At 33.7% G+C, this 10,639-nt stretch overlaps 1 long non-coding RNA gene across 1 annotated transcript; it reads left to right on the top strand.

Moving 5' to 3' along the window:
* The first annotated feature begins 5,452 nt into the window (after positions 1 to 5,452).
* On the top strand, positions 5,453 to 9,622 carry LOC122417340 (uncharacterized). The gene is made up of 2 exons (XR_006262273.1): positions 5,453 to 5,737; positions 6,210 to 9,622. It is a non-coding gene; the product is annotated as an uncharacterized lncRNA (long non-coding RNA).
* The last annotated feature ends 1,017 nt before the right edge of the window (positions 9,623 to 10,639 follow it).

The following is a 10,639-nucleotide window of genomic DNA, read 5'->3' as shown; positions in this document are numbered from 1 at the left end:
CTTCGTATCGCGGATATTGCCTCAGATTGAAGAAATAAAATTGTTCAAAACTGGGACGCAAAGTTGCTAATGTAATAATATGTTTAAACAATCGTCGTTAGCAAAAAAGGAAGAAAACACTCGGCGATACGGAAATATATTCAAATCTCTTGATCTAATAACAGATTTATGTGGTACAATAAATTGACATGAAAAATATACGTTACTTCCACTAAAAATTGCTCTCGAAAAAATGTCCTTGTTTAGTACATTTCGGAGTAAGTTGATAAAGGAATCGATGGAGCGTGAAAAAAGGAAACGACAATCGTGCAAATACAGGATATAAGACTGTACTTATTTTTATAACACGATAATGGGGTGCTTCGGAAAAATAGTGACATATGTGCGCAAAAACGCGTGTATTTGCGTGATATTTTTTGTGTACAGGTTGCACTCATTTTATACCGCGGAGGCGTTTCTTTGCGGGGGGTGGAAGTACTAGTTCGACGGAACTAAGTTATTTCGTCAAGAGATATATATCCTGTAAATAGGACTCGTGGGAATTTGGAGTTGCACGGCTTCGAAAGAGCGATCCGCCCTCGCTTCCTGGCTCTTTATCGGCGCCCAACGAGCAAATAAAATGTGACCGTTTTTCATTGTTATTCACATCTGACTTGAAACATTGGACTGTGGGAAATTTGCTTAACGCTTTTGGCCTCCCCTTCTTCGAATTTATTGTTCATTAGCGATTGACACAATAATTGTAATCTTGTGCAGCAATCTTTGGAAGCTGTGCTCATGCATCGAGAAAGATGAAACAATAATCTCAGACCAGTTATAATGAAAGGGCTAAAAGGTGCTTGAAATCCTTGTTTTATCGTACACGGTGTACGGACTTGAGGCACTCCAGTCGATGATCGTATCGTTCGCAAAAGCCCTTATCTCTGCTCAATGTTTCGTTGCATCTAATACAGTCTATAACGAGGCGTTGGCACTCGAGCTTCCATCGCCACCCTTGTCAAGTGCGTTGGGACAAAATACGACAATGCATTGCTTGTATACTTAAATATATGTATAGCCTCGCATGATAGTACGAAGAATAGGGTCACACACTCTGAATCTTTGCGAGCTTTTTGTGCATAGGAAGCACCACCTGCTCGTGGGAATTTTAGGCGATTGGTACAGATCAATGTGAACATTATCGAACAAAGGAATTATTGGCAATGAATTAATCATTTTAAAAACAATCAAATTTCACTTCGAAATAGTCTAAATGAAATTATTTGAGTTTTCGATTCGGGTGGGGTTCAATATGTCGAATTGTAGAACGGTCGATATTTCGAAATTTTAAAAGTTGTGATATCAGTTTGGAGAGAAATAAGTAATTCGAAATTCTTATTCCCGATCGACTATTCAGCAGATTATTGCGTGTTTAATCAAAAATTCCATCTTTGAATTCGTGTTTACCCGAAAATATATATTTCAATAGTTTTCATTTCGAATGCAATTTTAACAGACCATCCGAATGTCAAAAGTTCATATTTTCGAATTCAAAATGGGGAGTAATTGTTTTACAGACAGACCAGAATATGGAGTAGCAAAAAATCGAAAGTAAATTTTTCGAGCCTATAAAACTTGGATATGTAGAATAGCGATAGCTCGAAAAGGCGAAAGTCAAAATGGCGATGTTTAAAATTGGAGATTACCGGTCTGAGTAAGTGAGTGCGTGTATTTGGAGCTCCACTGCATTTCTTTATTTTGATTGATCGACTTTCTAATTTTGACTGTTCGACTTTTTGGTGTTTCAGTATTTCAACCTCAGTAATATTTGGTCTTTCGTTATTATATTTTCAAAATTGTGAATTTTCACAGTATCGCTGACCGTAGTAATTTATGAATCGAAAGAGTTATAGTCGAATTTTCGTAAAATCGATATTTTAGTCATCGTCATATGGGCGATTGTTACATTCTATTTTCGATGTAAACGTGCTTCGAACCTTGCAGTTTCTGCTTTATTTATTTTCGGCATTCACAGCTCTAGTCGAATCTATCTGTCTCCATATTATCATTTAAAGTTTATAAACTCGAGATTTTAGCTGTTCGAAATTTTAGTCATTCCAACATTTTATCCCCACCCTGAGTAAGTGAGTGAGTCAGATGCGTGTATTTGGAGCTCCACTGCATTTCTTTATTTTGATTGATCGACTTTCTAATGTTTCGCTATTTTGACTGTTCGACTTTTTGGTGTTTCAGTATTTCAACCTCAGTTATATTTGGTCTTTCGTTATTATATTTTCACAGTATCGTTGACCGTAGTAATTTATGAATCGAAAGAGTGATAGTCGAATTTTCGAAAAATCGATATTTTAGTCATCGTCCTATGGGGGCGATTGTTACATTCTATTTTCGATGTAAACGTGCTTCGAACCTTGCAGTTTCTGCTTTATTTATTTTCGGCATTCAAAGCTCTAGTCGAATCTATCTCTCTCCAATATTATCATTCGAAGTTTATAAACTCGAAATTTTAGCTGTTCGAAATTTTAGTCATTCCAACATTTGATCCCCACCCTTCGATTCTTTGATCAAAAATCGATTACTATTTGGACGATCGAGTATAGCAGTATTTGAAGCCATAGGGAATTTGGGAATAAATGTCAACGCCGAATTTCACTCTACGAGAACGACTGTAGAAAATTGTACGTTATATCATCGTAAAAAATTTGTAAAACAATCGATTAGCGAAACGGACACTTTATAAATACTGATTCACACGGTAGTACATTTCTAGTTGAGATTTAAAAAAAAACTCACCACAATTTTCAATCGATCGGAATCTACCACGTCTCATTTTGTTTCTCAAAATATTATTCACGCATTTGCCTTCATTTTTATACTGTTGCAACCATGATTGTTGATTTTGTGAAAAAAACTTTTTCATAATAAACAAATCGTCATTATTTCTAAATAGAAGAATTTATAGGAAATCTACGTGATAGATTAATTAAGGATTACTTTTGAGATAAAAAATAAGACACGCGTGGGTCATTGAAATCGGTTAAAAAGTGGAGGTTATTCATTGAATATTCCCAAAATAAAGAATTGGTATTAAAATCTATCAGTTGCTATAAATATTTATAAATCTTTCGTTATCATTGTTTTTCTAAGCTAGGAAAGCATGTTAAGAAAGTATTTTAAGAAAATTAAGAACTCATTTGACTAGCCACAGTGCAGTACACACTTCGGTGAACAAAACGTTGCGAGATTCGAAATTTGTTTATCAAAAGCGTATATAAAGATTTGGAACTACAAACAAATGCATTAAACTAAGAAAGCGTTGTGAGAACGAAGATAATAAAAGTAAAAAAAATCAGCTCGTTCCCGAAGTCCTATCCATGTACGAAGTATGGAAATTGTAATCCAAGGTTGGAGAAAAAACGTGTCTACGAACACGATGGGATTGCGCATGTATACCCGTATGATTCGGGAGAGTGAATTATCTTGCAACGAGTCGTCCTTCGTTCCATGGCAGGAACCAATAAGCATCGTATAAAGGAATATCTACAATTAATTGTCCCATGAAAAATTTTTATAAATAGCACATTTTCCATATACGAAAATGATCCTTTTTCCGGGTTGACGAACACCGATATACTTTGTTTTGGAAATCATACCATAGACGAAAGCTCTGATTACCTAAATCACAAAAGAGCTTCAATTCGTCATAAAATATGTCGCGTTATCCTACATGTGTCAACTTGGCGACCGATCTCGTGTTAAACGAGGACGTGACATTGTGCACGAACCTTGGACGTTTTGCGTATGACCGTGAATGCTTCGTAATTGTTACAACCCGCATATTGTAATAAAATAAAACGTATTTTGACATGCGATAAAAACATATACGATTTTCACAATCTCGTGCAGCACTTCGTATGCCTCAAATCATTCTACAAAATCATAGCGTTATTGAATTAATACTGAATTCAAATTACAACTTAGAACGATACTATTGTCAAGAGAATTTTCATAAAAATTGTTATTTTCATTCCTACCAGCAGCAGGAAATTTTTTAAATGGATTTCAATACATTTTTCTCTCCATTCGTTCAATGTCGTTTAACTATGTGGATTGAATATCAATGTTTAGTAAACGTAGCATTTGAAACTACTCCATGACACAATCCCTTTGATTTATTAGGAAAAAATAAAGGAATGAATAAAGGGAGGAGACCAGACCCAGGGAATGTCAGATCGCATAACGCTTTAAATGCACTTGTCTCGAGTTGCTACCACGATATAATTAATTTTCTGACAGTCACACACATTTGGAACGAAAAAGGGGCTCAGGCATTGACGTTGGTCACATGTTTTGAGTTTTCAATTTTTTTATAAATGTGTCCAAAATTGAAAAAAAAATCAATTCCTTTTACTTGAAATTAATGAGAGGAATTAATGAAGGAAAAGAACTTTTTATAAAATTGTCGACGAAAAAATATAAAATTGTGGCTAGCGACCATACAATGTTGCCATGCTAAACCATGTTAAATACATTGAAAATTTCAAAATGATAAGAATTTAATAAAATTTGGTGAACATATTCTTTAGTGCCAAATTTGACAATACAATTTTTTAAAGATTTTTCTTCTGTACAGTTATCGAGTAATTGATCACTAAAGTTCACGTGTATAAGTATAGCGTTTCCATACATACATTCCGGGCATAAGAAATCTGCTTTAATACGTAATTACTCGATAACTAAGCAGAAGAAAATTTTGAAAAAATTGTTTCTTTGCACTTGATGTTGAAGAAGAACATTATCACCAAATTTGATCAATTTTTTATCATTTTGACGAATGTAGCCACCCTCCTTAATCATCTCTCCTACCAATTGTTGTTTGTTATTGCTATTTACATAGTTTTTCGAAAGTTAATTTAACAACGAGGTTACATTTGACCTATTGGCGTTGAATCTCCTTATATCATCATTCCATTCAACCGATATTCATAGTTTTGAGTAGTAATCGATAGGTGGGCTTGATAAATGAGAAGAACAACGAAGCGATTCGTTGATCTTCATTTTTCATTAATACCCAAGAGGTCAATAAAGGGAAAAATCAATGTACTTTGACGATCGGTGCCAAAATCATGAAAAATTCTTTCCAATATATTCTTTTCAGTTCTCTCTCTCTCGGTGAATAGGTTTTGTGCAATGTGCGGCAACACCAGAGACTAAAAAATCCGGAATTTATAGAACTGGGAAGATTCTATGTGGACTATAAGATGGCCAATGAGCGAACAGAAACGAGAGAATGAGTGCGCACGCACACGCAATTGTTGCGGCCCACGTCTAACAATAGGAGGGGGAAAATGTACGAAGTGGGGGGACGGACAAGGACGAAGGGATCTGCGAAGAGGAAGCGGCGGTTGGGGTGCAGGGGGATGATGAGTGTATAGGTAGTCGTGACTCAAAGAGAGTTAAGTTAGTCGGCGACGAGGTGGACGCGCGTGCGCTCCTCTCGTCCTGCACCGAGGGCGATCGAGCTCGTACATTTTTTATTTTTCATTCGTTTCACTTTTCAAACGTTTTTTTCCTCTTTTGGAGCTAAGCACATCCTGTGCGAGCGCCATGATTTGGACATCGATGAGTGAACAATCATAAATAACGTCTACTACGTCGAAAACAACATCAAAGATCCGACTCACGTGGACCTCCACTTACGATGATCGTCCCACGGAATTTCTTCTCCACGGCTAACAATGTGAGTACTCCAAAAGTCTACTCCAAAATCTCAACGTGTGTCGAGCTACTTTTCGCACTCAATTATATAACAAATATCCATTTTCGACAGAAAACTTGGCGGATTCGGTATTTGATAAAAATAATAGTCAAATAATTTACAAAAATAGTCCAATCTCAAAATTTTTTTTGAGATTGTAAATAATCTTGAACGTAATTGAACGATGAACGTCGCGAGAGCAATGAAAAAGGTTCGTGATTTCAAGTGTGCTAGTGGGAAAGAAATTGAATTACTCGCCCCTTGTTGTTGAATTTACTTAATTAAATTTTGATGACGTTGTGACTTGGTATTTTTATTTACTTGATAAATATATTTGTCGGTTCAAAATTTATCAGTCAAATTTCCTTTTTTCTATGTTCTATACGAAAGTTTATTGACCATCTCGCGAGCCTGTTGAATATTCGTTTGATAATGAAGTAAAAAATTTCGATAGATGTGGAGATCCGTCGACACGAGGAGGGAAAACACGTCGATGAGATACGAGGAGCACGTAATGTACAAATGATAACTCTGGGTTGGGAGATTCGCCCGATGGGACCGACGATAAAACAACAGCCTTCCTCAAAATTGTATCAAACGAGAGCAACACTGAAACTTTTTAAAATCATTCGACACCGCTAGAATTGTGAAATTTCTTTCAAAATGAGCACTAATCAAACCGGATTAGTAGAAGAAAAAACTTTCCTATTCCCGTGAGGCAAAAAAACGAGATAATCTGGACCATCAAGAACTCTGGAAAAACCAGCGATCGACTCGTCACCATCGAAATTCGTAAGATCCTGACATTTCGAAGAGAAAAAAAACTCAGCGAATCGGGAATTCTGATGTACGTATTTTGGAATTAACCAAGAAATTCATCATCGAATAATTCCATAGTTTTTGAAAATCGCACAAAAATGACATATCTTCAGTATTGAGGTCCTATCGATAGCACACTCCGAATTCTGAGGCGTCCAACAAATCACGCTCGTGATTATCATTTAATTTATGTAATGTAATTAACTTCCAGTGAGATTAATTTAATAAGTCAAACAGTGGGGCACGTGAAATTATTTATTTTTTAACCTCTGTGATCAAAAACAGCGCATTCTGCGCAACGAAAAAAAAGTATTGAACAGTATTCGTAGTTCGAATATTGACGAAAAATAACACCGAGTCAAAAAACCTCAATTCCGAATTAACATGCGACGATGATTGAAAACTTTCTACGAATACTGGTAATTGCTAAATTACCGAATCCAGTCGCCAACTAACATCAACTCAACCATCTAGTCAATAAAGGAAAAAAACTAGTCACCGAAATATCGGGAATTATTTCAAAGATGAAGGAAACTTGTGATAATAAGTCGTTGAAAAAATATTTTTAAATGTTTATTCTAGTCAAAGCGAAATTATAGTTTTTTTTGAGCACGATTCAAATCTAGTCCATGCTGAAACATTCCAGTATTAAATAAAAAAGTATAAATACAAATAGACGTTCTAGTCAGAATCAATCAAAGAAAAATTTAACACTAACAGATAGATTTTAAAAATCCAAATGTATTGAAAAAAAGAAAAGTTACTGTGAACCTCTAGTCATAAACAGAACATTTTCGTGAATCTAGTCTTTCTCGATCTAGTCATCATTACGTATCAAGGAAAAGGTAATAAAAAACAGAAAAGTATAAAATAAAAATAAGAAAGCGCACCAAAGATGGAGAAACAGAAAAAATATTAAATTTAACGGATGTTCGAGTACACGAATATGCAGGCCGATTTATCATGCAATTATATTTTTCAAAGAAATTCAAGGGTTCTTTTCTCACTATACACATTTTTTCTCTCTGTGGTATTTGAAAAATCCTGCTTTCTTTATTTAGCTTACTCACATTGTTAAACATTTATTTATAATTCATTTGAACAACTCGAACCGTGGATACGATGCCATAATTTTAATTTTCAAAGGTCCATTACGAAAGATGCGTCAAACCTAAATTATAAATAATAGTAATAATAATAATACCAATAATAATTAAGAACATATAAAGTAAACGATTTATTTAATCAATTATTATACCGCATCAGCAGTAATTTACTAAAAAATAAATTAGGGACTTTGCCAGTATTAAATATACGAATGATTTAACAGTATAAATACTGGATATTCCAAAAAAAATATATCACTTGTGAAAATTGAGTTATCCATTGATCGAACTATTTTCAAAAATTCTTATTATAACATAAATTATTGCATGGAATCACTAAAAATATGGAAATTTTATTCATTTTGCAAACTATTATTAGATAAAAATCCAAATTTCACTCAAAGTGCATACACAGTTTATTGGTTAATAATCGGACAATTCACAAGTAATATTTCGACAATTGAATTTTTCTATTCAACGGTTGTTGGAAGTCCTGATGGCAGCTACGTAAAAGACTCGTGAATCGAATTTCATTCAATGAGTTTATATCTTATCTATCGTTTGGTATTCAACTACGTATTAAGGAAAATATTTATTTGTGGCTGTGCCTATTTTTCATGTATCTCTAAATCTTGATCTATAATCTAAAAAATCTAGTCCTCCGAATTAATGAAAATTAATTTTGTTTCTAGTCCACTTCCTAGTCGTTTTCTAGTCACGAAAAACCGAAGTACACGATAAAAATTTCATGCGAATTCAAATATTCATTTCAGCTAGGCACGAAACTTGAAGAACGAAATTTCGTTATATGGCTTTCGTTTACGCCACTTTGCTTCTATTCTGGGAAAAACAAAAAGTATAAATAACATAAATATGTTCAGATACACATTTCAGAGCCTTTCTGCATAAAATTTCATACCCTACGAAAAAAAATTACGAATGTATATGTAAAATACGTAAATACATAAGTACTTATATGCGTGTGTGTGTGTATGTGAGACAATACACACGTAACGAGAGTGAAGTCTAGTCAAAAACCTATGAACACGACCCGAAAAATCTCTCAGATTGCAAACCAAATGATCAGAAAAATGTGTAACTAAAAGTAAAAATTTTAAAAAGCAAAAATGAATGGATCCAGTAGGGTATTGATCTCAGTTCATAGGAAAACCACGTCTAGTCTATAAGACTATCGATTATCATACAATAATAATTGTAATAATAGCTAAAAAATAAAATACTTTTAAATTTTCATATAATATAATGTAAAAGATTCGTAAGATTTGGTATTCAGATTCAACGATTCTGTACGAATGATTTTTATAATACTAATTTTACGATATATTTAGTATATTTTTAAACTAAATTTATAATATATTTAGGTGTGAATATTTAACGAGCGTAGAAATCATTCATTTAATATCTCTGAGATAAATAATAACATTATAACTTTAATTTATGATTGCTATATATGAAATCATATTTCGAATCTGCGTTTGATTATTTATTGACTTTTGTGTGCGAGTGTTCGGTGTGAGGATTTGCTTTCTACAATTTATTGGGTGTCATTTATTTATAAGATTAAATTATTTGCATCAAAATATCGAGTAATAAAAAAATCACTTCGACAACGTCTCATTATCATGAGTCGAGTGCTCAAAAAATACCTCCAGACCCTACATAATTTATAAAAAGCTGAATGATTAAAAAACTCACAATGCTCAAACAGAAAGTTTTATAGCTACGACTGCTTGTCATTACGTTATTTTCGGACGAATTCTGTGCCACTCTGTTTATTACTCACTGGCCATTTCGACGTTACGTTAAGCATCGATTATTTTAATAGAATGAAAATACGAAAATATACATTGTAAAAAGAAAAACAAACAAAAAAGAAACAAGAAATTCCAATAAACCATTCCCACCACCGGAAACAATGAAATGGTCCACGTTATTTATCACGTATTTATTTTTCTCGAGATCATAAAAATTTATTTTACGAACACTTATTTTTTGGACTATGAAGGAAAGAATTATAACAAAGTTTTTTTCTACACCGCTGCAAATTCATAAATTCTGGGCTTTATCGTAAAAAAAGAATTTTCGTTGTATTTTGGAATGTTAAGAAAGTTGAGGCAGTCATTTTTTTTACCCAAAAGTTATGACCTGTACCTTTCAAAAGCTAGGCCAGTTTACAGTTTGGCAACGTTGCGTACACCTTAAAAAAGAATCGAGAAAAAAAAGACGAAAAACTGGTGGAAGCTCAGTCTAAAACACGGACGGTGACGATCCTAGCCTTAAAAAACTGCACGGGAAACAGATTATTATTAATATAATCTTAGCAAATCTCCTAATAAATCTGAAAAAAATGACATTATTCAGCAAGCCTTGCTCATGTTGCCAAAAAAATTTCATATTTTTAGCATCATTTTTAACGGAGATATCACTGAATGTGTCTTGACTTCCATAAGATTACATGTTATTTGGAGTGGGGATAAAATGTCAGAATTACTAATATTTCGAAGAGCAAAAATCTCGAGTTTATAAACTTCGAATGATAATATGGAGACAGATCAATTCGACTGAAGGTTTAAATGTCGAAAATAAAAAAGGTTAAAAGTTCAGGGTTCGAAGCACGTTTACGTCGAAAAAAGAATACAACAACAATGGCTCATAGAATGACGACTAAAACATCGATTTTCCGAAAATTCGATTATCACTCTTTCCATTCATAAATTACTACAATCAGCAATACTGTGAATGTTCACAATTTCGAAAATATAATAACGACAGACCAAATATTACTCAGACCGGTGATCTCCAATTTCAAACATCGCCATTTTGACTTTTGTCTTTTCGAGCCATCGCTATTCCGCATATCTAAGTTTTATGGGCTCGAAGAATTCACTTTCGATTTTATGCTACTCTATATTCTGGTCTGTCTGTAAAACGACTACTC

The sequence above is a fragment of the Venturia canescens genome, chromosome 10 (assembly GCF_019457755.1).
Source record: "Venturia canescens isolate UGA chromosome 10, ASM1945775v1, whole genome shotgun sequence".
In the NCBI taxonomy this organism is placed as follows: Eukaryota; Metazoa; Arthropoda; class Insecta; order Hymenoptera; family Ichneumonidae; genus Venturia; species Venturia canescens.
The sequence above is the reverse complement of the archived record's forward strand: the minus strand, read 5'-3'. Positions and strand labels throughout refer to the sequence as shown.